The sequence below is a fragment of the Leopardus geoffroyi genome, chromosome B1 (genome assembly GCF_018350155.1).
Source record: "Leopardus geoffroyi isolate Oge1 chromosome B1, O.geoffroyi_Oge1_pat1.0, whole genome shotgun sequence".
Taxonomy (NCBI): Eukaryota; Metazoa; Chordata; class Mammalia; order Carnivora; family Felidae; genus Leopardus; species Leopardus geoffroyi.
In genome coordinates, this window is record NC_059327.1 from 29,654,706 (window position 1) to 29,679,489 (window position 24,784).

General features: G+C 39.1%; 1 protein-coding gene across 7 annotated transcripts in view; it reads left to right on the forward strand.

Moving 5' to 3' along the window:
* NRG1 (neuregulin 1) overlaps nucleotides 1-24,784 on the forward strand; it is a 1,116,936-nt gene that overhangs the window by 621,647 nt on the left and 470,505 nt on the right. The gene's annotated exons all lie outside the window — the stretch shown is intronic.

Genomic DNA, 24,784 nt, shown 5'->3' on the forward strand with positions numbered 1-24,784 from the left:
TATATATGATGCACACGGACATTTTGTATTCTATTTTCTAATGTTTTTTAAGCTGGCAGTGACTCATTAAAATTGATTCCCACTATGGGGCACCTGGGTGGCTCAGTCGGTTAAGTATCTCACTCTTCTTGGTTTTGGCTCAGATCATGATCTTGCAGTTTGTGGATTCAAGCCATGGAGCCTGCTTGGGATTCTCCCTCTCCCTGCCCCTCCCCTGCTTGCACTCTCTCTCTCTCTCAAAACAAATAAATAAACTTCAAAAAAATTGATTCCCATGAATGCATTGCAAAGCAGTTTGAAGTATGCTGACTATAATATCTTCTAAAATTACTTATGTTTATTATAAAAGTAATTTAGCCATCTTTCAAAAAATTTGCTACTATCATTTTTGTGGGTTTGTTTTTTAAAAACAAGTATGTTGCTTTCCATCCTTTTCCACATGAAAGGTGGCAAAGTCCCAAGCGTATTTTGATAGGTCAGCAGCTTCCGGTCTCAATTTTGGTATTGAGAGAAACTATGACATTGTAGTTTGCAGATTATGCGTAGCCAGTCTTTATTCAACAAATATTGAATGCCTTTTGGATTCAGGAATGGTGGTAGGCAACTGAAGACAAATAAGAAAGGCCAAGTTCCTACTGAGATGAATCTTTCCCTCTAATACAAAAAAAAAAAAAAAAAAAAAAAAATTGTCAGATCTCTTTTATTGAAAAATACAGACTTTTTCCTTCTCATATTCTAATTCTCTTTTTTTTTTTTAGTACAGGAATTTTTTTATAATTCCAGTAAAGTTAACATATAGTGTTATATTAGTTTCAGATATACCATACAGTGATCCAACGTTTACATACATCACCTGGTGCTCATTGTGACAAGTGACCTCCTCAATCCCCATAACCTATTCAACCCATCCACCCAACCCACCTCCCCTCTAGTGACCATGAGTTGTCCCTGTATAGCTAAGAGTCTGTTTCTTGGTTTGCCCCTTTCCTTTTTTTTTTTTTTTTTTACCTTTTGCTCAGTTTTTGTTTGTTTCTTAAATTTCACAATGAGTGACATCACATGGTATTTGTCTTTCTGTGACTGACTTATTTCACTTAGCATAATACTCTCAAGCTCCATCCATGTCATTGCAAATGGCAAGATTTCATTTTTTATGGCCCAGTAATATTCCATTGTGTATTTATATCACATCTTCTTTATCAATTCTTCTATCAGTTGGACACGGGCTGCTTCCATAACTTGGCTATTGTAAATAACACTGCTGTAAACTAAGTGTGCATGTATTCCTTTGAACTAGTGTTTTTGTATTCTTTGGGTAAATAGTAGTAGAATTACAGGATCATGGGATATTTCTATCTTTAACTACTTGAGAAATCTCCACACTGTTTTCCACAGTGGTTGTACTAGTTTATATTCCCACCAATAGAGCAAGAGGGTTCCTTTTCCTCCACATCCTCTCCAATACTTGTTGTTTGTTGAGTTTTTGATTTTAGCCATTCTGACCAGTGTGAGGTGATGGACTTTGGTTTGCATTTCCCTGATGATGAGTGATGTTGAGCATCTTTTCATGTGTCTGCTAGCCATCTGTATATCTTCTTTGGAGATATGTCTGTTCATGTCTTCTGCCCATTTTTTAATTGGATTATTTATTTTGGAGGTGTTGAGGTGTACTATGGATATTAATCCTTTATCGTGTATGTCATTTGCAATATCTTCTCCTCAGTATGTTGCCTTTTGGTTTAGTTGATTGTTTCCTTTGTTGTGCAGAAGCTTTTTATTTTGATGTAATCCCAATAGTTTATTTTTGGTTTTGTTTCCCTTGCCACAGGAGATATATCTAGAAAAATATTTCTACAGCCTAATGTCAGAGATATTACTGCCTGTGCTCTCTTCTAGGATATTTACGGTTTTAGGTCTCACATTTATGCCTTTAATCCATTTTGGGCTTCTGTGTATGATGTAGGAGTTTTTTTTTTTTTCTTTTACACGTACCTGACCAATCTTCCCAACACCATTTGTTGAAGATACTGTCTTCTTCCCATTGCATATTTTATTCCTGCTTTGTCAAAGATTAATTGATGGTATAATTATGGGTTTGTTTCTGGGCTTTTTATTCTGTTCTGTTGATCTATATGCCTATTTTTGTGCCAGTGCCATGCTGTTTTGATTACTACAGTTTTGTAATATAACTTGAAGTCTGCAATTGTGGTACCTCCAGCTTTGTTTGTTTTTCAAAATTGCTTTGGCTATTCAGGGTCTTTTGTGGTTCTATATAAATTTAAATTTTTTTATAGTTCTGTGAAAAATGTTGGCATTTTTATAGGGATTACACTAAATCTGTAGATTGCTTTGGGTAGTGCATTTTAACAATATTTGTTCTTCCAATCATGAGCATGGAATGTCTTTCCATTTCTTTGTGTCACCTTAAATCTCTTTCATCAGTGTTTTACAGTTTTCAGAGTACTGGTGTTTCATCTCTTTGGTTAGATTTATTCCTAGTTATCTTATTATTTTTGGTACAGTTGTCAATGGGATTGTTTTCTTACTTTCTCTTTTTTTCTGCTTCATTATTAGTGTATAGAAATGCAATGGATTTCTGCACATTTATTTATCAGTTCTAGCAGTTTTTTGGTGGTGTCTTTAGGGTTTTCTATCTACACTATCATGTCACCTGAAAACAGTGGAAGTTTTATTTCTTTCCTACCAAGTTGGATGCTTTTCATTTCTTTTTGTTGTCTGATTGCTGTGGCTGGGACGTCCAATACTGTGTTGAATAAAAGTGGTGAGAGAGGACATCCTTGTATTGTTGCTGACCTTAGGTGGAAAGCTCACAGTTTTTCCCCATTAACTATGATGTTTGCTGTGGGTTTTTTATGTACGGCCTTTATTATGTTGAGGTATATTCCCTGCAAACATATTTGTTGAGATCTTTTATCCATGAATGGATGTTGTACTATGTCAAATGTTTTTTTTTTCTGCATCTATTGAGATGATCATATAATTTTTATCCTTTCTTTTATTGAAGTGATGTATCAAGTTGATTGATTTGTAAATACTGAACCACCCTTGCATTCCTGGAATGCACATGATCCACTTGATCATGGTGAATGATTTTTTTAAGGTATCATTGGATTCTGTTTGCTAGTATTTTGTTGAGGATTTTTGCTTCTATGTTCATCATAGATATTGTCCTGTAGCTTCCCTTTTTTGTGGTGTCTTTATCTGGTTTTGGTATCCGGGTGATACTCCCCTCACAGAAGTAAATTGGAAGTTTTCCTTCTATTTTTTAGAATAGCTTCAGTAGACTAGGTACTAACTCTTCTTTAAATGTTTGGTAGAATTCGCCTGTAAAGCTATATTGTCCTGGATTTTTGTTTGTTGGGTGTTTTTGAATGCTAATTCAATCTCCTTGCTGGTAATTAGTCTGTTAGAATTTTCTATTTCGTCCTGCTTCAGTTTTGGTAGTTCATATGTTTCTAGGGATTTATCCGTTTCTTCTAAGTTGTCTGATTTTTTTTGTAATATTCTCTTAAAGTTGTTTGCATTTCTGTGGTGTTGGTTATTTCTCCTCTTTCATTGGTAATTTTGTTTATTTGAGCCTTTCTCTCTCTCTCTCTCTCTCTCTCTCTCTCTGTCTTTGATGAGTCTGGTTGGAGGTTTATCAATTTTTTTGATCTTTTCAAAGAACCAGCTCCTGGTTTCATTGATTTGTTCTATTACATATATATATATATATATATATATATATATATATATATATTTGTTCTATATCACTTATTTCTACCCTAATATTTATTATTTCCTTCCTTCTGCTGTTTTGAAGTTTTGTTTGTTGTTCTTTTTCTAGCTCCTGTAGGTGTAAGGTTACGTTGCTTATTTGAGCTTTCTCTGGCTTCTTGAGATAGGCTCATATTACTATAGACATCCCTCTTAAAATCTTTTGCTGCATTCCAAAGTTTTGGACTGTTGTGTTTTCATTTCCATTTCTTTCTGTGTACTATTTGATTTCTTCTTTGACCCATTCATTGTTTAATAGCATGTTATTTGACCTCTATGTATTTGTGGTCTTTCCAGAATTTTTCTTGTGGTTGATTTCTAATTTCATAGTGTTGTGGTCAGAAAAGATGCATAGTATGACTTCAGTCTTTTTGAATTTGTTGAGGCTTGTTTTGTGGCCTAATATGTGATCTATTCTGGAGAATGTTCGATGTGCACTTGAAAAGAATGTGCATTCTGCTGTTTTAAGATGGAATGTTCTGAATATATCTGTTAAATCCATCTGGTCCAGTGTATCGTTCAAAGCCACTGTTTCCGTGTTTATTTTCTGTTTGGATGAAGAGTCCATCGATGTAAGTGGGGTGTTAAAGTCCCCTACTATTTTTATATTACTGTCGATTAGTTCCCTTACATTTGTTCTTAACTGTTTTATGTATTTGGTTTCCTTCATGTTGGGTGCGTAAATATTTACAATTGTTATATTTTCTTGTTGGATTGTCCCCTTTATTATTTTATAGTGTCCTTTTTTGTCTCTTTTTTTTCAATGTTTATTTTTGAGAGAGAGAGAAAGAAACAGAGCACAAGTGGGGGAGGGCCAGAGAGGGAGGGAGATACAGAATCCGAAGCAGGCTCCAGGCTCTGAGCTGTCCACACAGAGCCCAACGTGGGGCTCGTAACCACAAACTGGGAGATCATGACCTGAGCTGAAGTCAGATGCTTAACTGACTGAGCCATCTAGGTGCCCCATGTGTTTTTACAGAATTTGTTTTAAAGTTTGTTTTGTCCAATATAGGCATTGCTACTCTGGCTTTCTTTTGATATCCATTTGCATGATAAATATTTCTCCATACCCTCACTTTCAATCTGCAGGTGTCTTTACATCTGAAATGAGTCTCTTGTAGGCAACATATAGATGGGTCTTGTTTTTTATTCACTCTGTCACCCTATGTCTTTTTTTTTAAATATACTTTATTGTCAAATTGGTTTCCATACCCAGTGCTCATCCCAACAGGTGCCCTCTCAATGCCCATCACCCACTTTCCCCTTTCCCCCACCCCCAGTCAACCCTCAGTTTGTTCTCAGTATTTAAGTGTCTCTTATCATTTGCCTCCTCCGTCTCTGTAACTTTTTTATCCCCCTTCCCCTCCCCCATGGTCTTCTGTTAAGTTTCTCAGGACTCACCCTATGTCTTTTGATTGGAGCACTTAGTCCATTTACGTTCAAAGTAATTATTGATGGCTGTGTACTTCTTGCCATTTTGTTACTTGTTTTGTGGTTGTTTTTGTAGTTTTTCTCTGATCATTTCTCCTCTTTCTCTGTTTCATGGTTTGCTGGTTTTCTCTAGTGATATACTTGGGTTCCTTCCTCTTTATTTTTTACATATCTATTATTGCTTTTTGATTTGGGTTACCATTTGGTTTATATGTAACATCTGCATATATCAGTCCATATTAAGCTTATGGTCACTTATTTTTTAACTCATTCCTTACTGTTCTCCCCTCCATGTTTCAGATATCTGGTATCATTTTTCCATGTTTTTATTTTGTGCTTCCTATTTTTCTTACTCTTACTTACAGTTTTTGTTTTCCACTCAGAGTGGAAACATTTCTTGTAGGGCTGATGTAATGGTCATGAATTCTTTTGACTTTTGTTAGCCTGGGAAACCTTTTATATCTCCTTCCATTTTGAATAATAGCCTTACTGGGTAGAGTATTCTTGGCTGCAGATTTTTTCCTTTTCAGGGCTTTGAATACATCATGCCCCTCCCTTCAGGCCTGAAAAGTTTCTGTTGAAAAATAAGCTGATAGCCTTATAGGGTTTCCTTTGTATGTAAATGTCTTCTTTTCTCTTGCAACCTTCAAAATTCTTTTTTGTCACTACTTTTTGGCCATTTTAATTACTATGTGTCTTGGTGTGGAACCTCTTTGCTTTGAATGTGTTGGGGGATGTCTGTGTCTCCCGAGTCTGGATTTCTGTTTCCCTCCCAAATTCAGGAAGTTTTCAGCTATTGTTTATTCAAACACATTTTCTGGGCCCTTTCTCTCTCTTCTCCTTCTGGGATCTCTGTAATGCAAATGTTATTATTCTTGATGGAGTCACTGAGTTCCCTGAGTCTCTTCTCATTATGTGGTATTTATCTCTCACCTGTTCAGCTTGATTGCTTCCCATTACTCTAGCCTCCCGGTCACTGATACATTCCTCTGCACCCATAGCCTACTATTTTGTCCTTCTGTTTTATTTTTATTTTCATTTGTTGAGTTCTTCATCTTTGATGTATTACTTTTTTCTCTTTGTTAAGAGTCTCACTGATGTCTTCCACCCTTTTCTGAAGTCCAGTGAGTATCTTTATGATCAGTACTTTAAATTCTGTATCAGGAATATTACTTATTTGTGTTTTACTTAGATCTCCTGCTGTGATGTTGTCCTGTTCTTTCATTTGGACCATAATTCTCTGTGCCCTCATTTTGTCTATCTTTCTGTGTGTTAGGAAAGTCAGATACATCTTCTGCTCTGGAAATTAGTTGCTTTTTGAAGAAGAGGTCCTGTGGTACCTTGTAGTGCAGTGTCCCCTGTTCACCAGAATTGTACTTCAGTCTCCTATGTGTGTTGCTTGTGTTCTGCTGTTGTGTCTGAGTCATATTTCCTTTCAGTCTAGACATCTGCACTGACTCTTTGCCTATTATGGGTTGCCCTTGCTCTCCATGATGTTAGTGAGTTCCGGGAAGGCCAGCAGGGAGAGGGTGTGGCAGCAAGAGGGCTTAGGGGCAGGGCGGTAACTTTAGCAGAATTTGCACAGACCTACTTGGCACATGCTGGATCCCCCCATGCTGGGTGGCCGGTGGGGCATGGTGCATGGGAGCGGTGGTGGTGGCCAGGACAGTGTGGCAGTATCTGGGCAGTAATTGGGCAGAGTGAGTGCATGGCATTATCAAAATTTACACTGAGCTACTAGTCAGGGGCCAGCTCCTCTAAAGTGCAAGGCTGGCATCTGGGATTGCAGCACATGGGAGCAGCCAATGACCAAGGGTGCACAGTGTCTGTGCACAACTGGGTGTGGAGTATGGCTGCTGGGGTGCATGACATCTGTGCACGCATTGGCTGGGTAGGTGGGTGGGATGTTAGCCAAAATGTCACTGAACCCCTGTCATAGGCCAGACCCCACGAAATGGGGTTGCTGTGGGAGTCTGGCATGCAGAGGCAGATGGTGGGTGGGGCTTGTGCACAGTATTAACAAAAATTGTGCTGAACCCACGACAAGATCAGAAATACGGTCCGAATGAAAGAACAGGCTTGGAGTGGGCAGGTCCTCAGGAAAACTTGTGAGTGGGCTACACTGCTAGTAGGTTAGGTAGCAAATGTCCATGTAGCCCTGCCTCCCACAGGTAGCTCCGTGTTTATGCAGGGGTGGGGGGGCAGGGGGGCAGGAAAGGAAAATGGCACCTGCTAGCTCCTTTGTTTCCAGAGAAGCCCCCCAACACTCTCCGAAATCATTATAAACAGATCTCACTGTCATTGTGGAAGCTGTCGCTTTTATGTTGTCTCTCCTTGGTCTGTTCCCTCTTCAGGGGTGAGGACCCAGCTATCACTCGCCATCGCTTCTTGTCCAGGGCTGAGTCGTCTGCCTTTTAAAGCTCCAGGCTCCAAGTCCCACTGGCTATACAAACTTTCAGAATTCAGCTCCTCTGCTTTTCAAGAGCACATGTTATGGGGATTTGTTTTCCCTGCATAGGCTCCCTGGTGCTGCTTCCCTTTCTGTATCTGCAGCTCCCTCCCTTCTTCAGGCAGCTCCCAACCACTGCTTCTGTGAGTGGGGTACACCCCTATGGAGATTCTTCTCTATGTTTATTGATTTTTTGAAGTTTATTTATTTATTTATTTATTTTGAGAGAGAGAAAGAATGTGTGAGCAGGGGTGGGCAGAGAGAAAGGGAGAGAGAGTGCTCCACACTGTGAGCACAGAGCCTGACATGGGGCTCAAACTCACAGACTGTGAGATCATGACTTGAGCCGAAACTGAGAGTCAGATGCTTAAGCAACGGAGCCCCCCAGGCTCCCCTCTACATTTAGTTGTGGAGTTTGTTCTGCCAGTTTTCAGATAGCTCGCCAATTTACCGACTTGGATGTGAGTGATACCGAGTTGTAAATGTGGGATGGAGTGAGCTCACAGTCCTCATACTTTGCCATCTTCCTGGTACCCCCAACTCCTTTTCATATTGTAATTCTTGACAGGATCCGTCTGTGTGTATATACACATACTACATATATTATTAGACTATAATTATATAATGTGAAATTATATAACATGTATATATATTTTAAGTGTCATGAATAGTGATCAATGATAGTTTTGTTTGCTTCACTTCAAAAATAAATTTGGCAACTTGATGTCATTGCTCAATTTTTAAAATTATTATTTGTCTCATGAAATTTAAGTCTTAAGTAAGCTAGATAAGTCTTGATTTTTCACTCCCACCTTGCCATGAGGTGACAGTTCACGCCTGACCCCGACTATACAAAAAAAAGACAGGAAGACCTACCTTCTGAAAGACCACCATGGACTCCAAGAAAGTGTCTCTTGTCTCACTTCTAAAAGTGTTTTGAAAATCAATAGCAAGCTCTGAAATCCACTGTATAAAAAAAATGGGAATGTTTGGGATCATTTAGAAGAAAGATTAGTTTAATGAATTTTGGCCCCCGGTTTAAGGCAAAAAAAACCCATGACCATGTGTTAGATATAACCATATTTCGTGCAGCATGTGATCCGAAAGAATGATTTAATAGCTATAGTCCAAGAAGTGTTGAAAACTCTGATCCGGTTTATAATTCCCAATATAGGACACATATAAACAGAAGGAGTAACCCAAGAATCAAACTGATGACTGTGTCAAGGTCTGGGGAAACTCCATTTTAAGATAGAAAGCCAAAATTTTATCTTCATGTGTGCACATTTGCCTCCTACAATTTTCCTTGGGCATTTCTGCATGGAGGCAAGGGGAGGATTTGACTAGTATCTTTGTCCATCATCTCCCCTCTGCTCCTGTTCTGAAATAGCATATCAGTGTTGGGGGTGGGGGTAAAGTAACCAAGCCTCCTGCAATGAATGATAATGAGGATAATAGCTAATCCTTACTTACCTAGTACTTATGTGCCAGAGAACATTCCATGCACCTCATGAATTCATATTTCATCTATGAATTCATTCAATACTCACAACCCTATAGGATAAGGTCCCTTATCTCCATTTGACAGGCAAGAAAACTGAGTACAAAAAGGTACAAAGTGAGAGTACACAACTACTAAGTGGTACAGCTAACAATCAAACCCTGACCATCCGGTTACAGAGTCCAGCCTCTTAATCACTGTGTTTTACTACCTCTTGAGAGAAGAAAACTTCAAATGGGTAATGTTAGTATCCAAGCGTGAGTGCAAAATGAAACAGGGGGCACCTGTGTGGCTCAGTTCATTAAGCAGCCAACTCTTGATTTTGGCTCACAATTTGTGAGATCATGAATGGCGCTGACAGCATGGAGGCTACTTGGGATCCTCTCTCTCCCTCTCTCTCTGCCTCTCCTCATGTGCTCTCTCTCGCTCTCTCTCGCTCTCAAAAATAAATCGATAAACTTAATTGATGAAATGGAAGTTAGCCCAGCAGCCTATTATTTACCCAAGATCATGAAGAGATCTGAGAATACTTGGCTCGGGTAACAGGTTTGGGAGATCTCAGTGATCCGTCTCCTGGACCCACATGTGGGTGATGAAGATACCCTGACCTGGAACTCACCTTCCTGGTTAAAACCACCAAATGAGAAAACCCACATGAGTTTGAGTTTTTGTGGTTAAAAGGAGAGGCACATAATTAACCCCCTTAAAAAAATCAATATATTTTTTTAATCCATGTAGGACTAGCACATAGTAGGTGTCTGAACTAGGGAATTTTAAACAGTGAAGGTAAACCAATTCAACATTTCTTATTCGTAAACTCTCATTTTTGTCAAATGTAAAACCTTGTGGGTTTTCCTCTTGTTCCAGTTTATATAATCACATTCCAAACAACTTATGTGGACTTTTGTGAGGGTTTTTTTTTTTTTTTTTTTTTTTTTTCCCCTCCCACACAGCTCTCCTTTTCTCATCAGGCTCTTGTAATCAGCTTTGGACAAGAGTTATATTCCATTCATTTCTTTTTCTATCCCTTCTATTTTATACGTTCTGAGGCTTGGCTGTCAACTGAATCTTGAACTGGGTAATTAAATGGTTTGTGGGCTCCAACATGTTGTAACATATGTCATACTCCAGAGAGCTTCTCTGCCCCAACTTGATAAAATGAGTGATACTGGGACACCATTGTCATACACACCCCCAAACCTGGGTGTGTAGCCTTCAGCTGCCTGAACTTGTTCAGATGGAAATGGGATTGCCAAAGCACCTAGATATCCATGCTGTGGTGCTTTTATTATGAAAGCTGCATGAGAAGAGAAGGTCATAAGTGAAAAGTGTGCAGTGGGAAGAAGGAAATCTCTCTGGGCCAGAAGCCCTTTGGAAAAACCAAAGGTGACAGCCTAGATAATTTTGAAACCCTGTGTAGTAATGGAAGTTGATTTCACTAACTTAACAAATAGTCATAGACAAAATATGCAATTTTGGAAAGAGTACCTGGCTCTGCGAATGGTTCCACGCCTCCCCTCCGAACACCAGCAGCCCATAGAACAAAGGCACCATATGTCTTAGTCCTCACTTCTTTTGTTCCTGACAGTTTCCTTCTTCTTTTTTTTCTTGTGCCCACTTCTTCTTTTTGAATGCACTGTAGATGAGCTCCTCTTCATTCCTGAACTCATTTCGCACTGGCATGAAGTACCTACTTTACTCAAACCTTTCTCAACAACCCTCATATCTGGATTCCCCATGTCCCACCAGAGCCTGCCCTATATCTTTTGCTAAGTGCCCCAATCCTTCAATCATTTGTTACTGCAGTGTAGAGCAGACAGCAAAGGAAGATCCCTCTAAGGATGAGCCTACTCTCTGAGATTCAGGGAAGCTTCCCATGGCCCCAGCACCTTCGGTGGGCTGGGGTCTCCCAGACTCTGCTCACCTCCCCCCCCCCCCCGCCTTGTTTTTCTTGATCCTTTTCGCCCTCCTGACCTTCATTTTCTCTCTTCTCTGCCTTCTCCAATGCCACTTACAGTTTTGGCTGTGGGAAAAAGAAGCTTAATACTATCTCGACTACCTTAGGATACACTTCATAACCCAGGAAATAGAAATAACACTTCGAGAGTTTTAAACCTGCATATGATGGTTTTAAAACAAAAACCATTTTATTTTAGAATGATCTTCAAGTCTAAAGTCACAAAGCTAGTACACAATTCTTATATACCCTTCACCCTAACGTTCCCATCTTCCCCTAATGTTAAAATTTTATGGGTGCCTGAGTGGCTCAGTTGGTTAAGCATCCGACTGTGGGTCAGGTCATGATCTCACGGTTCATGAATTCAAGCCCCCATTAGGCTCCCTGCTGTCAGCACAGAGCCCACTTAAGATCCTCTGTCTCCTTCTCTCTCTGCCCCTCCCCAGCTTGTTTTCTCCCTCTCTCTCAAAATAAATAAATAAACTTAAATATATATACATATATATATGTATATGCATTGTACATTTGTCATTTGTCAAAACTGGGAAATTTTTGATACAACTATCAACTAAACTTCAGACTTTATTCATGTTTTACCGGTTTTCCACTATTGTCCTTTATCTATTTCCAGATAGCATATTGCTTTTGCTACATGATGATTTTAAGTGATAATGAAAACAAGACCTCTGCCTACACTCCTGTCACTGTGTGTGTGTGTGTGTGTGTGTGTGTGTGTGTGTTTATTTAATGATGCAAATACAAGAGCTTATAGTTCAACATGGAGGTTTTTCTTTCTTGCCCTTTTAGATATACACCACTGCTGAAGTGGCAGGCGTTATCATAGAATATTAAATACCCTTGAGCCTCTGCTTTTCAACTGTGACTATACCAGCTTCATTTGAGAAATGTTTGTAAAATATACATGTTTTTCCTCATCTAAGATTTATTGAACAGGAATCTCTAGGGAGTCAGGTCCATCCAGGTTGTACTTTTACAACCTTCCCAGTATCAGGCCATTGGGGCCAAAAAAGATTATCTTAGGTATTTGCATTTCAGAAGCTACAACAGACTCCCCATTTTGTATCTCCTAATTTGGGACATATGTCTTAGTATGAATATATGCACGTAACGATTTATTTTTTTTTTTAATGTTTATTTACTTTTTTTTTTGAAACAGAGAGAGACAGAGCATGAACGGGGGAGGGGCAGAGAGAGAGGGAGACACAGAACCGGAAGCAGGCTCCAGGCTCCGAGCCATCAGCGCAGAGCCCGATGCGGGGCTCGAACTCACGGACCGTGAGATCGTGACCTGAGCTGAAGTCGGAGGCTTAACTGACTGAGCCACCCAGGCGCCCCTATGCACGTAACGATTTATGATGCATGTTAGATGTTTTTTTAATAGCTTCCTCCTTCAGAATATTATTTCCCCTGGCAATATTACTAAGTCTATCTTGAATAAAGTGGGCTTCATGCCCCTAAATCTGCACTGCTGTCAGCCCTACTTGGATACAATGTTGTCCGTGAACCTGTGCTTTGGAGCCACAAAGATCTTGAGGTCAAGTTCTACATCTGCCACTTAGGGACTTAACAAAGTTATATAACTTATTTGTAATTGTTCTCTGTCTGTAATAGAGGATAATTATTGCTAATAACATGCAAGATTGCCATGAGCATAAACCACCTAACATATGGAAGGCTTAGGATACAGTATTATTTACCAAATAGAGGCAATCCTAAAAGCCTGTAACACCTGGGAAATGAGAAGATTTATAAAAATCACAAAATTGAGAATATGCACTATTAAATCCTGTGTTTGTCTTAGTTTCTTATATAGTTATGATGGCCTCTAAGAATTTCCAACACAACCTCCAATTAAATAGCTCTTTGATGCATTGTGTGTGTGGAGGAAATCTGATTTATTTGTATTTGGAGAGAAAGGAGACCAACCCCCCCCCCCCCCCCCCCCCCCGCCAAATTCTGAAGATGTGAAAAGAAGTATCAGAAGTAGAAATTATCAGGGTGCCTGGGTGGCTCAGTCAGTTAATCATTCGACTCTTAATTCAGGCTCAAGTCCTGATCTCATAGTTCATAAGATCAAGCTCCACATCAGGCTCCATACTGACAGCATGGAACCTGCTTGGGATTCTCTCTCTCTTCCTCTCTCTGCCCCTACCCTGTTCATGCTCTATCTCTGTCAAAATAAATAAATAAATAAAACTTGAAAAAAAAAGGAAGTAGAAATTATCAGGATACTCTATAAAGTTCTAGAACTATAAACACCTGCAGACACCTCATTTTTATATCTCTTCTACAAGTTATGTTCCCTTCTGAAAATTCATGTGGATGTTTGAGAATTAACCCTGCAAAATGACAGTAAATGGTGTGTGTATATATATATATAGATATACATATATATGTATATGTATACACACATATATATGTATATGTGTGTATATATATACATATATATGTATATGTGTGTATATATATACACATATATATGTATATGTATATGTATGTGTGTATATATATACGTATATATATATATATACATACATATATATATACGTATATATATATACATACATATATATATACGTATATATATATACATACATATATATATACATATATACATATATATATATATATATATATATATATATATATATATATATAAAAGCCCTAGATTATAAATCCCATTACCAAGTATATTACCTTATGTTTCACAGAAACAACTTTGAAAAATGGGGGGGAAATGTTTGTAAAGGATTAGAGGTTCTAAATGAAGAGACTTTCCTATTTTTGTCGTAATTTGTCTTATTTAATGTGTTGATTTTTCTTCAAATCATAAAAACAATGTTAAGAAAATGCATTAACAAACTTATCCAAATAATACCGGCCAAATCCTGCAGATGCCACAATATGAGACAGTTCACCAAGCTAAGAGGTCCTTGTCATTCCCAAAAGATTTTCTTCAGCTTCTTCTTTTTGTCCAGTCCCATATTAATTGGTATCAAGCTTGCACACAATACTGTCTCTCCGCTGGGCCATTTGTTAACTGGTTCTATTCATTAGCTACTTCTAAAAGAAGTTTCACTGGGAAGGAATCTTTACCTGTTTTGTTCAAGAATATATTCTTATTGAATAGACTAGTGCTTGGTACCCAGTAGGTCTTTAGTAAATAAATATTGGGTAAATAAATGACAGACATTATGCCTTGTAAATACATCATCTCATTTCATCCTTTTAACATCCCTATGTGGTACATACCACTACTATCTTCATGTTACAGACAATAATATGGGTAGATTTGAAAATTACTAACCGTTACACACGGATACATAGATGGCAAGCACTTCACAGCCCCTGTAGAAACATCACAGGATACTGCCTTCCTGTCTGACATTTGAGAACATGTGATTCTTAGATTAGGTTAGGTTAGGTTCAGGAAAGTTTGGGGCAATGGGAGAATATGGAAGTTATGGTAGAATTCCATCCTCAAGGCATAAGCCACATATCCTGCCCTCATTGTCTGACCCTCACTTTGTATCATTTTTTTTCTCCATTTGTCTTATTTTGTTTTTCTCCTCAATTTGTTTTCTGAGGCTTTCAAATTAAAGTCAATTTGTTTTCTAAGCATCCCAGGTTAAATCACTAACCATTAATGGTGAAAATATCCCTGAAATCATTGGGCTATTTTTATGTCCTATTAGCTGAGTTGAGATTAACTTTTTTTTTCTCGTCTAACTCCCCATACACACACTCACATGACTGTGGAGCTTCAGAAAAATGCCGAAATTTTCCTGGGTGGGCTGTGTATAAATTTTCACACTGTCAAATTCTCCAAGCAACTCGTTTTTAATTCATCATCAGTCTAGAAATCTAAGCCAACACTGAAAATCTAAGGGCCTGAAAGATTTATTTCAGCATTCAGACCTCCTCCCTGATATTCTGGGGCTGTGTCAACACAGGCAGAGTGCAGTAGAGAGCCAAGGGTATTTAAGAATCCCCTAATGTTAGAAGTGAAGGAGGACTTCCAGGTTTTAGAGCCACACCTCATTTTGCACAGAAGACAATGGAATGTAAAGCCAGCAGTAGCCATACTGGCCTGCCTGTTCTCTGGGTAATTCTAATAATAATGGACAATCGTGGGGGCGGGGGGAGATTCATATGGGTAATGAAGATTTTTTTTTTATTTTCAAAGATTGACATCTTTTACTAATTACCACTTTTCTGAAGTTCACACAGCCACAGAATAACTCCTGTGTAAGAAGACTTTGATAAAAGCCATAAAAAAATTTAATTTGGTAATCATTTATTGAGTGTTTGCTGATACCTCTTTTTTGAAATTTTTTTAATGTTTATTTATTTTTGAGAGAGAGACAGACAGAGGGCAAGTGGGGGAGGAACAGAGAGAGAGAGGGAGACACAGAATCTGAAGCAGGCTCCAGGCTTCCAGCTCTCAGCACAGAGCCGGACATGGGGCTCGAACTCACAAACCACGAGATCATGACCTGAGCCAAAGTTGAACGCTTAACCAACTGAGCCACCCAGGCACCCCATCTGTTTGTTTATTCTTAAATATTCCATGTCATTCCATGGTTGATCTAAAATAGTTGCAAAAATACATAAATATAAAAAGTTAATATATCTATTTGAATTAATTTGAGGGAAAGGGAATATAAAAAAAAAGAAAGTATTAGAGCCAGGGGTAAGATAAACACGCAGAAATATATATCATGAAACTCTGGAGGGAAGCCTAAATGTCAGTCAAGCTCCCCAGTAAGCAAAGTAAAGGGAGGAAAAGTTAATCAACTCCAACATTCATAGTTGCTGTAATAAAAAACAAAACAAAACAAAACAAAAAAAACATTGTAAAGACACTGCACAAGAGTTCATGACAAAAAGACCTGAGAAGTGTTTCCTGTTTGGAGAATGAGGGTCTACAATTTGCAATGCACTTTGGTAAGCAGAGAATATAAGCCGAATACTGTTGTCACTGGGCTTATAATTCAGTTGGAAAAGACATTAAAAAAAAAACCTGAATATGATATGAACAAAAATGAAATGAGTGCTCTAATAGTGATTCCAACATAATGTTAGAAGATCACAGAAAAAGAGAGGAGTCTGGTAGGATTATGAAAGACTTCACAGAGAAAGTGGCATATCCACAGGCCTTGAAGGCTGCCCAGATCTGTAAAGAAAAAGGTTAGGGGAAACATAGAATAAAAGAATTGCGTGGTCAAAGGTACAAACACTTTTACTGAGAGACTGTTGAAAAGTGTAGTGTCTGTACTGCCATGTATCAATGACGGATTTTTTTCTCTTTCATCTAGAACCACCCTGGAACATTGACCAATCCATGTGGTATTTATCAAAGCCACACTTAGTAACTCCAGCCATCTTTTAAAATAAAACATCTCAGCATAAAGGAAACATTAATATCTGTATAAGTCTATGACCTTTCAGTTGGAAAGTCTGAACAAAGTGTAATGATAGTTTCAAGACAGCTATGGCACGTGCTGTTGTGTCAGAGTAGAAAAGAAGCCTTGGGTTTTGATTTTAAAACCTTCCTGAAATATGAAACTAACAGCCAAAAGGATTAAGCTAACCAGTGAGGCAAGAGGGACTGCTTGCTTTTTGGAAGTGAAATTACTTTCTTGACCCTAAGGATGCCTTTCTGCTCTGTTAGTGTCACTTAGCCAAACAAGACCCAAGAAGAGTTAATGCAATATCTGGGAGGGTAGTCTGGAGGTGTTGAAAGGATCAAGACCGTTGTGATCTATCCTGACTTTTTATTCTCCCAAACTACCTGTGGATATAGTCTGAATTATGAAAGGTGGCTTCCCTAGTTTGGGGAGAAAAGCATTGAAGAAGGATGCTGTCAAAATAGAAAGGACTTTCAGCCTGAGTAGATAAAAATTAGTAAGAAGCATTAAGATTAAGTGTTAAGAGGTACAAAAATGACAGTGTTTTTGCTCCTTAAGATCTTATTGTTAAAAAAAATGTGTATCTATAGATCTGAAGACTATCGAAGCATGACATTTTATCCCCAAACTAGCGAGAGAAAAGTAATTATTTTTTAAATTTTTTTAATGTTTATTTATTCTTGAGAGAGAGAGAGAGAGAGAGAGAGACAGTGCATGTGCACAAGCAGAAGTGGGGCAGAGAGAGACACAGAATCTGAGGCAGACTCCAGACTCTGAACTGTCAGCACAGGGAGGGCCCAACACAGGGCTTGACTCCATGAACTGGGAGATCATGACCTGAGCCAAAATCGGACACTTAACCAACTGGGCCGCCCAGGTGCCCTGGAAAGTAATTCTTGAAAAGACATTCTTCCCATCAATATACATTATGATGTAAAAGATGTACCCTAGACAATGCTTTGTAAACCACATTTTGTGATTCCATTGGAAAAGATAATGTGGGGTGAGCATGAATCGGAGAATTCCAAAACCACTACTCTCTAGAGAAGTGCGCCCTTAATTCCACTGAAGATAAAGCATTTGGAACAAGTAGCCTTTCCCCCAGGAAATAGTTGCGACTTTCAAAATGAGCTGTCACTTACCAAATGCAAAGTGACTGATCTTTTCTCAGAGAAACACGCAGTATCAAACATGGTTTAGAATAAAAACAATACTCCCTTTGAATGTAGGAATAAGTTAGTCGAAACTTCTTGTTCTAAATGAAGACCAGGTATAAGCTTTCATGGTACACATGACCATAAGGAGTCAAGAATGCCCTGAATCCCTGTTGCACAGGATTATACAAAGGACATATATTGTGACACTTTCTGTTTTGTTCTGTTTGACTTCTGTTGATGGATGATAATTTGGATAATTTTAGTTCTAAGCATTTTTTTCCTAGTGTCCTAAAATGGGGCAGATGTTCATCCATTCATTGTGCCACACTTTTCTTTTTGCAACAATTTCATAGAAAACCATGAAGAATATTTCTGAGGAATTTTGGGGAGATGGTTCTAGATCATTGCTACCATGGTGGAGTCTCAAAATGGTCCCTGTGATCCCTGACTCCTGGTATTCCCTCTCTCATATGATTCTCTCCACTTGAATGGCAGAAGGACTTTTGACTTGTTCCTTGCTGACAGAGTACAAGGTTGACCAAATATATATGACTGCCTTTTAGTGATTACGTGACTATGTTAAATAAGACTGTGGTGCATGTCTTGCTAGAGTCTCCCCTTTCCTTGCTGGCTTTGAGGAAACAATTTCCCATGTTGGGGAATCCCACACGACTAGGAACTGTGGGTGACCTCACGAATAGAGGATGGCCTCCAGCTGAGAACCAGCAAAGAAGTGAATTCTACCAAAAGTATGAATGAGCTTAGAAGCAGATCCTTCCCCACTTGAGTCTCCAATGAGACTGTAGCCCTAGTCAACACCTTGATTACAGGCTTGTGAGACCCTAAGCAAAGGACCCAGTTAAATTGTATTCAGACTCCTAACCCACATAAATTGTGGGATGGTAAGTGTGTATTATTTTAAGTGGCAATTTGTTACACCCCAATAAAACACGAATACACTTACCAAAAATGTCAACAGCTATTATCAGTCCTGGCAAATGGATTTATTTTCCAATGATATGCATGAACACTGTGTAGATAGTGATAATTTATGGTGATTTGCTTTATTTCATTTCCTCAGATTCTGAGTATTAAAGATACATTGAAATTTTAGTATGCTGATCATCTCTGCCCTTTTCCCGTGTGTGTGTGTGTGTGTATGTGCATTTTGGGGCACCTGGGTGGCTCAGTCAACTAAGTGTCTAACTTCGGCTCAGGTCATGATCTCAGAGCTTGTGGGTTCGAGCCCCATGTCGGGCTCTGTGCTGACAGCTCTGAGCCTGGAGCCTGCTTTGGATCCTGTGTCTCCCTCTCTCTCTGCCCCTCCCCTGTTCACACTCTGTCTGTCTGTCTCTCTCAAATAACTAAACATTAAAAAAAGTTAAAAACATTTTTACTAAACAAAACTTTATATGGGATAGTTCCTTAAAGGCCAATCCTCAACACTGTCTCAAAACTTCTCAGGGCATTTCCTTCTGCAATGTCTCCACACATTCTGCCTTGGATTTTAGTTTGTGGTATTAGGGATCAGTAATGCACCCTTCAAGTCTTTTTGAAGTCTGTGATTTGACCAGCTCTGTGCAGGGCCCTAAAGTGTTCATGCCAAGGAGGGGTAAGACACATCCCCATCCCTCAGGGTATGGAGGCATTAGACTAAAGGACAGGTCTAATCTACAAGTTTGAGGAAATAGTCTATAAAGCTTGGAGACTGACTTAGCTTATAGAACAGTATTCATTACCCAATTTACTTGAGAAACTTAAGAATAAAATCACATATTAATTTGTTATTTCCTCCCTTCCTCCATTTCTACCTTGTTTCTTTCCCTTCTTCCTTCATCTCCCAAATATTTATTATATGTGCCCATTAGTAGCATAGTGTGATAGACACTGATGTCTTTTAAATACCTTGTCAAATAATCATTTCGTATCTTCTTATAAATATATTGATTGTCAAGTTTAAAAAGACTCGGTGTAGAAATAAAGTAAAGGAGCGTAAAGTCATATTTTTTAATTGGCTGACCAGTGCTAGAGATAATAAAATAGTTCTAAATTCTAGAAGCTAAGGTCAAGGCTCCAAGGCTCCAGTGCTGCCTGTCGGTGGCTATTTTCCTAAAGGCAATGCTTTTGACCTGCTTGTGGTCTCACGTTTTATCTCCCTGCAACATGGAGCTTCCAGGTCCATGTGGAATAATGATGGCATAGCCACTGTCCTATTCCTCCTTGAGCCAATACCCAATGGGAATGACAACTTCTGTGCTGGAATTTCTGCAAAGGGAGAGACACTCTCTGGGTAAAGTCACCCTAATTTTTTTGAAGTGAAATGCTAGTAGGAAAAAGCAAAAGAGTTAACTTAGTGTGATCATAATGCCATACATGGTCTGTCATGCCAATGGGAAGCAAAAGAAGGAAATTCTTGGGGTGCCTGGGTGGCTCAGTCGGTTAAGTGTCCAACTTTGGCTCAGGTCATGATCTCACACTCGTGGGTCCGAGCCCTGAGTCGGGCTCTGTGCTGACAGCTCAGAGCCTGGAGGCTGCTTTGGATTCTGTGTCTCCTTTTCTCTCTGCCTTCCCCCTACTCGAGCTCTCTCTAAAATTAATAAATATTAATAAAAAAATTTTTAATAAAAAAAGAAGGAAATTTTCTATCAAGGCATTAACTAATTCATTGGTTCATTAATTCAAGCAGTTAAGCAAAAAACAAATATTTGTTGAGGACCTCTTATTACTTCTCTTACTCATAATGAAGTTTTTAACAACAAAGTTCATCTGTTGCTCCAGGAGCAATATAATGACAATGGCCTTAATAGCAGGTGAACCAAAAATGATTGCGATGTAATTTATATCCAGAGTGCTTGTTCCTTTCTCTCTCAGAAGTTGTTAGCATTTAAAGCTTGTAAGGGAATTTAATACCTGTTTTTCATACATACATACCCACATGTGACAATATTGAAATATTTTGTGAATACTCATGTTAAACACCAAATTCATCATTATGATAAGTGCTACTGTGATTCTGAACATTTTAATGTACTATGGAGGCATCAGAGTAATATAAAGACAAGGTTGTATGTAACTAGGAATGCTAACTGCTTTGCTTTGCATGTCCAGCATATTTTAGGTCATAACAGATTTTGTTAGACTCCTCTGTTAATATTGTGCAGTATGGAGCCATGAAGGATTAGAAATAAAAAGTAATAATAATTGTCTAAGCCATCAGGAAGGGCCATCGAGGTTCTGAGCAGAGATGCTATGGAATCGTGCATGAATTACAGGCAATACCAGCAGCATCATTATGGACTCCTCAGTTTACATATTTAATCTAAACTTCTCAGTCTTATATCATGGGGATTTTTTTCACTTAATGAAATAAAAAATAAATAAGCTATTTAAAATTGGGACATGACCATACCTGAAGATGATACCAAGTCACGGGAATACTTGTGAGGCAAAAATAGGGAAATACAAAATCTCATCTGCAAAAAGGAGACATTGTTTGAACGCATATTTAATCAGTGTGATAGCGTGCTGTTTCAGCGTGTTGCCTTGAAATGCCCTGTACTGTGTCTTTGGGTTTACCAATCACAGCGTGAAGGTCCAGCTTAACTTAGGTCCTCAGCAGTAAGGGAGAACTGGCTTACACCGGCTCGCACATGCCAGGTATATAATGTCTCTTCCTAACACACGTCCAGGGACATCCCTTTGGTAGCCCACAATTGGCCACGTTGGACACATTTATGCCACAGAAACTGGCAAATGCAAGGAATCAAACTACAAATGCTACAGATCCGTTTTCTCTCTTTTTTCTAGATCCTTGTCAAACATATTCTGGCTCTCATCACCACCTGTAATTTTATGTCCCTGTACCTTGTACAAGGTACCTTGTACCCTTGCACAGTGAAAGCTATTGCAGGTCTATGTATTTGAAGGTAAGGCCAGTTCTAGCAAAATATAAATTAGGTGAAATGTGTTCTGGAGCTTCTTTGCCCCTTTTACTTAACTCTCTTTCCCTTTCTACCTCTCTGTAGAATCTCACTTTTTTGTCTTTATCTTTTTAGCCCTGTCCCAGCCCTAGGTCTCCTAAATCAGAAAACTTGCCAGCAACTGTATGAAATTATATGGAACTGTGTGTGTGCCATAGGCTGAAATAGTCTTCCTAAAAGTCGGAAAAGTAGAGCAAAAGAGAAAGAAGAGATTTAAGTTTTATATCAAACCCTGTCTACTTAGGACTAGCTTCATCAAGCATCTTCAAACACGATTAACAATAAATTCTTTACGTGTGATTTAAGAAGTGGATGTATGAGGATTTGGTTCATCGCCTAATGATAGGGAGATTCACAGATGAGGGGCAGATACAGAAGAGCAGAGACTGGGTACGAACCACTACACAAATCCCCAAAGTGGGCTAAATTCTTTATTAGGAGGAAACACTCCTTTTGCTCCCACATAAAAACTCCTAATAAAACATGTTATTACATTCATTGCAAGTCTTTCAGTCTTTCGTTTAAATGTGAACCAATGGTCCTTGATTTGCTGGAATTTCGCACGGGCAAGGACGAGCCTCGTGAATCCCCACGGCATGGGTACATCAACAGCACGGCTTCTCTTGCAGAAGCGTCTTCTGCACTATGGACCTTTGAGTGGACTCACCACCGGGTCTGCGCCTAAGCCCTGAGAGCCACCTTGGGTTAGGGAATTGGTCAGCGTACGTCTCTGTGTGTGACCTCTTGCCTATACTCGTGTTCCTGGGGTCATAGGAACTTCCTGAAACCAACCTCAGCTCTAGGAGTGTGAGACAGTGCCCGGCCTGCCTTTTCAGATCAGGTTCCAGACACACAGCATGGCATCCTTCTAGAAAATTAACTGGGCACAGGAGCAGTCCAGGCAATGACTGGGCTTTCCTCCCTGCCCCCCCCCATTATTGTGCAAAGAGCTATTTTTTTTCCACCAGCCTGCCTTGGTGAGTCAGCATCAGCAAGAAACTTCATCTCTTCATTGATGCAGGTTAGAGCATTGAGTTTTCAAGCTTCTAACATTAAACCGCAATTTTTCCTGGGTTAGGGACCTATTAACTAAATATGAGCCAGTAATAGATCTTTGGTAGGATCTATTACATTGGCCATTAACAGAAAGTAGGACCCTGAGGGAATGATGCACACACGGGTAATTTTCCATTTGAGGTTGGTGGAAGGAGACAACTCAGAACACATTTAGTTTAGAATGTTGTAGTAGACACAGAGGGGGGTGCTGGGCTGCTGGAGGTGTGGGGCCTAGAGAGTGAGCAATGAATGCCATGAGCATTCACTGAAGCCAGATTCCTACCTCAAAAGCGGCCTATAACTGACCCTGCCTCTGTGTCCCAGGGGGTCATGCATTATTGACCAAAATGTCAATACACCTTTTGGGCTGTGGTTCACAGGCTAACTCGGTTATCTTAGAGATCTGTACCAAAATATTCACGGTTCCCAGTAAAATAAATCAGTGCTTCCTTCACCCAAACCAGAAACACCTATTGGGACTGTTATCCAATTATCTGGTGGAAGAAAACATTGATAAGCACACTTGCAATTGAAAGAAATATTTTTTGAAGTTCAGAGGGCTGAAGAGTTGCATTTTGATTGACAAAATAATGAACCTGCTGATGACGTCCAGGATTAGTTGGCTGAATTTGTGTTCATTTCTCCATAAATTTGCCAAAGTCCGAAGAGAAAATGCGTCGAGGCAGAATGATGAGCCATTTGATTAAGCGTGTTATCAGCCTGATGGTGGCCAAATTCTACCCTCATATATTCATGCACACATCCTTTGCTATGAGTTGCACATGTGCTTTGTGGTTGTGGGGCAGATTTAGGTTTGTTTTTCTGTCTTTTTGAGTCTAAAAACTCATCATTTAAAGTGTTTGGAAGCAATTTAGAAATGCTCTGAGATTCCCAACCCCCTCCTGACTTTTGGAATACGTGCAGTTATTTTTTCTGGCACAAAAACAATCAGAAAAGAACAAAAATGCCAGAATATCTTCCAAAGAAAGACATGAAGGTACTATTTACTTTATTTGTAAACCACCATGACTTCTTTATTCTTACCTGCTGTTACCAAACAATCATTTAATAGTGGAAAAAAAAAAGTGGAAGGTGGAGTTTAAGGTCGGGGGTTGGGTATGCAGTATTCCTGAACAATTGCAGAGAATTGTTCTGTCACTTTTATTTAGTTGGTGTTTAACTAAATTTTTTTTAATGTTTACTTGTTTTTGAGAGAGAGAGAAAGAGAGAGAGAGAGAGAGACAGCATATGAGCAGGAGAGGGCCAGAGAGAGAAGGAGACACAGAATCCAAAGCAGGCTCCAGACTCTGAGCTGTCAGCACAGAGCCCGACACAGGGCTCAAGTCACTGGATACATTTTTTAGAAGCAGCATCTTGAAATGCAATGTCAATTGATTTAGAATTCCTAATCATTACACTTTATTCCTAAAAAATTGGTAATAATGAGAACATTGCTTTTTAAGTAGATTGTGGTAGGTTGGGAACCTGAAATGAGGGAGGAAAAAAAAACCTTAAAGACTGATGTTTTTCAAAGTTACAGAATTATGTGGGATTTGTTGGCTAGTAAACTCATTTCCACTGGCATTTCTTTAATATGTGAAAGGTAGTCCACAGTTTCTATCCACAGTGATCTCCTGTCTGCAGAACAATGCCCAGTCCTGATAACTCTATGCGTGAAAATTAAGCATTGTTCCTCCAAAACTGGCAGGATTAATGTCTTTGTTTTCTTTTTTACAAATATCCCTTGTGGCTGAACCCCAAATGCTTATAATTTGTTTATGGGACTGACAAGCGGGGGTGGGGGACAGGGGAAGAAGAAAATCAATCCCAAGCAGGAAACCTGAATAAAGATGATGACAAGGGTCACTAGATAATCTCTTTGTGCTTCGGCAACTAAAAACATGCGTGCGATCCAAGAGCATCTTGCTGGTTCCTACGCTCTCTCATCTCCGTACAGCTCTTTTCCGTGTAGCTCCCAAACTTTCACATCTGTTATGTCTCGACCCCATTTACAACTTCCTCTGTCAGCTGGCTCTATCCTCAA